Genomic DNA, 4,507 nt, shown 5'->3' with positions numbered 1-4,507 from the left:
TTCTGTAGCGTCCTTATACCGTATTTAGTTTAATCCTAATCCACGACACTCTCCGCTGCCAGACGGCGCGACGATAATGTTCAGTAAAAACTGTCGTACTCACTATTCTATTGCCGCCGTTGTGATGTAAACAAGTCGGAGAGAAGAGAAATGTCGCGCGTGAAATTCGATCTTTTGGGAGATTTCATGTTTTTTTTCTTTCATTTTGTAATGTCATGTTTTTGGTATTATCATGTTTAAGAAACTATTTTAGACATCTCTTAGGTTACAAAATATCTATTATATTTAATGTGTATTTCATGAAACTGACTCTTACTAATGTTTTTATTCTTAATTCTTTAAAGTGTTCTGTAAATAATAATATAAACTTCTCAGATGCTTCTGAAGACCACCTTTTCCTTCCCTTCATCCCAGACGTACCTACATGATTGAAGACAAGGCATTAAAAACTAATTCATATTATTAATAATTTTTTACGCCTCCCAATGTTCCCAAAATTGAAAACTAAGACTAGCATCATATCAGAGTAAGAAAGTTCGTACCTCTATTTTCTGTACACATTTCTTCAAGATTATCTGTTTCAAATATGATTTTTTTGGGGAATCTTAAGTTAATGGACTGTCTCTTTAAATTTCTATCAATTCTTGTGATGTTCCTGGTCTGTGATATAGTGATGGTTCTGCCCTCTGCTGTTGATGTGAAGATCCTGGTCTCGTATTTCTGGGCGTGTGGGAATAGGTTTTACAAATCTAAAGGGTGGGAGCTGAAGTATGTTGTCTTTTTATTGCTGAAAAATCGGTGGTATTTTGAAACATTTCTGTGCAATGTTCTCTTCACACACAACTGTTGCATGTTGTGTAGGGTAGCGTTTGGAGAAAGTCGTGCATTCATACCTGTAAATAAGCAACAAAATCATCCAAAAGATATCTATTCAACATTCACCCTTCTTATCCCTACGCATATGATATAGAAGACAATATTAAAGATATTACCTAAAGATTGGCAATCCGATATAAATTTTACTTGGATAAATAAACCTTGCAATTTGCATTCAGACACTGCATTGTTAAAAGATTTTTCTGACAACTGACATTCATTTTGTATAGATTGGAGAAAAGGTGATTGTTATAGAAAGTTGTAGTAAGTCACTCAAGATGCAATTTGATCTTCATATGATAAATACGAGGCACAAGTAGGCTTCCTCATAAGGGAAACATGATTATTTATGAAATATTCTATCTTATGAAATATTATCTTTATAGTAGTAAAATGGGTAACGAAACTGCTCTAACAACTATAAAACCAATCTTTATTTCAATGACACTCAAGTACAAAAATGTCATTCAACAATTAATATCCATCGCGCAGTTTCCTCGGACAGCTCTTTGCTGCGTTGAATCGTGTTGAAGGGAAACATGTTTTCTTCAGGGTGCTGTTCAGGAGGTCCATAAAAAAGTATACTTGTTAATTTTGTAGTAAAGTAGTTGAGAAAAACTCAGCACATAATTCTTCTTTAAAACACTGGTTCATATTTGATTTAAAACGTCAACTTGTGTGATCTTGACCATATAATTTCTGTTTCACTAACCTGGAAATATGAGTTCCATTCCCGCAGCCTCTGAACTTCAAAGATTCCTCGTGGGATTATATTGGTTTTTATATGCATTACCATGAGTTATTTCCTTTATCAGAATATTTGATCATTTGTGTAAATATATATAATTTCATTTTCATAATAAATACTAAGTATGAAAATTCTACGACGCTCGATGTTATTGCCGAAAATAATTCTGAATGGCAACTCAAGCGATGGCATCCGTCAAGTTCATGACGGACACGTGACGTAACAGTACATGATTGGTGGGATTAACTTGTCCCTTCTGCGCATGTGCAGGATTTAAAAATGAGCTTAATATTAAAGCCTGGTCTAGAGGTGCATTAAAAGTTGATCCTGGACGCTGCCAATGCGCATGCGGACTAGAGAGATCTGGATTAAACTTTATTACTGAATTAACTTTAATGGCACGAACAGAAGACGCCCCAAGTGAAAGAGATATAGTTGAGGGCTCCTACCGTATAATCATGTTACTTCTGTAAGGAGAGACAACTTAATGATAACTGTCATATACAGTCAACCTGGTTAAATCAAAGTTGCCACTCATGTGACAAGTCATTTCAAAGGGATTTATAATTACACTTCGACTGTAGGTAGGACATATTTCACGACACCGACAAGTCACACAAACCTACACATGTGTTGATGGCTCTGATTTGAGAATCACTATGCATCTTTGTAACTTATATTCAAAATTTCACAAGTGGCAGATGAATTAAAGTACAAGAATTGAGTGGATTGGTATACAAAGATCCCGTTTGTAGAGAGAGGAAAGGGAGAGTTCATAATGTGAGAGCGAGTGTCCAATTGGGCCATTGTGCTCTCGGCGAATGGGTAATGTATGCCTTCTAATGGTTCCTGTTCAGTTCAGATTTGTTTCGCCCGGTCCAAATAAATATGTGACCCAATTTGTTTCAGCTATTTGGAACTACTGTCAGTGGGTCGGCTATGGTCAGCTTGTAACCAAAGTCACCGGGACCACCATATGTCATTGGATATATCTAAATCCGATGTTTTAGGTTGTCATGGCTGACCACAAGTATACACACAATGCATGTCTTGATATTGATCACTATGAGCAGGAGATGTGACTAGAAAAATGCACATAAATTTTTTTTATTTATTTATTTGTTATTTTTTTTATTATCATTTTTTATTGACTTGAGCCTAACCTTTGGGAGATCGAACTTCGTTTCTTTAAAATGTATTTAATCATTCGTACATCTCTTCACTCTACAGCGATCACATGCATTATGCCTTCCGGTTTTCAGTCCCAAGACTCGTTGTTTTCTTGTGTGGTTGAATTCTAACGCCTTGTGAAAAAGGGTGATTTGGCTTATCTGCATTTCCAAGAAAATATCCTCCGAGATAACCAGAAGACTAGATTTTTGAAGTCTACTAACTGCCTCTTCAGCAATTTCCCATTTATTCGCAGCTGTCCATTTCTGAAAAGGAATGAACTAAATTTCCAATGCTTTACTAACTGCCTCTTCAGTAATTTCCCATTTATTCGCAACTGTCCATTTCAGAAAAGTGCTGAACTGAATTTCCAATGCTTTACTAACTGCCTCTTCAGTAATTTCCCATTTATTCGCCGCTGTCCATTTCTGAAAAGGGATGAACTTAATTTCCAATGCTTTTTCAAGGGGCGAACTTGTGTCCCGTTAGGAAAGGTAACTCCATGAGAATTCTTAGGACAAAGACCTGAATTTTTAGTCTTGTCTTTTATCAACAATACTCTGCTTCCCAACGCGCGTTATGTTTTGTGAATGTTTACAAAGAATGCATGGATCTGTTTAACCAATCGTGCAGTCACATGTTTAATTACGCATTGGTTCCCTGTAAATATGACAGCTGTTTTAAAGACACGAATCAAACACGAAATTCTATTTTTATTTGCAGACATTTTCCCTGTTTTTGTTTGTTTGTTTTGTTTTACTAGTCATCCGTTGTTTGCACTAAAGGACATATAAGTAGAAATAACAGTGAATGTTTCCTTTGGACTTAACAATATTTTACAAATTACTGTATGTGTTGTACTATGTTCATTGCCAGTTAACAACTATATATTTCTTTTTGGCATCTTATGATTTATTGTTTCAAAAATTGAAGGCAATAACAGAACTAGGCTAGTACAGACGTTAAGAAAGATGCTTATATGAATTACTTATATTTCTTAAAAAAAACAACAACAATAACAGGAAATTGCCCATTCTGCTTAGAAAAGAGAGAGAGAGAGAGAGAGAGAGAGAGAGAGAGAGAAAAGAAAACGAAGGGAGGATATGCGCAGACATTTCCACCGAAGGACAAGGGATAAGATATTTGATAAATATGAGTGATAAAGCAAGCTCAACAAAATGGACAAGGGGAAGGCGTAGTTTAAGGAGGACCTCGGACACTTCGAGGAGGAGCAGGACCGGTAGAAGGGGCAGCGCAGAAGGGAGGAAAAAGGGGAGGTTTTGACGGTATCAGGATAAGAGATAAGGTCGACAAGGCAGGTAGTCCACCGAATTCTGTCGGAATGTACAATCTTATCTTGCTTATCCTTATCTACAAGAGCATTATGAGTTGACCATTAAGCGGATTATGAAATCGAGGAACTTGCCTGTAAAGGTGAAAATCAGGCGTTGATACATTGTCAAATCACCTTTATTGGGTTTTGTTCATTCTCAACGCTCGGAACTGGTCAGGTTACAGAATATAACATAGACAAAATTTAATAAAAGAACAATAATTGCTTTACTGTCTTTATTCCACAATACAAAATAATCCGAACAAAACATAAAACCCGAGAATTCTTATAAAAAAAACAACAAAACATCTGTCCTCCAAATGTATTTCATCCTACACGAGATACACTGAAACTACCCTATCTGTAGCATTTCGAAGCAA

Source organism: Penaeus vannamei, chromosome 15 (genome assembly GCF_042767895.1).
Source record: "Penaeus vannamei isolate JL-2024 chromosome 15, ASM4276789v1, whole genome shotgun sequence".
NCBI lineage: Eukaryota > Metazoa > Arthropoda > Malacostraca > Decapoda > Penaeidae > Penaeus > Penaeus vannamei.
This window is presented reverse-complemented; position numbering follows the sequence as displayed.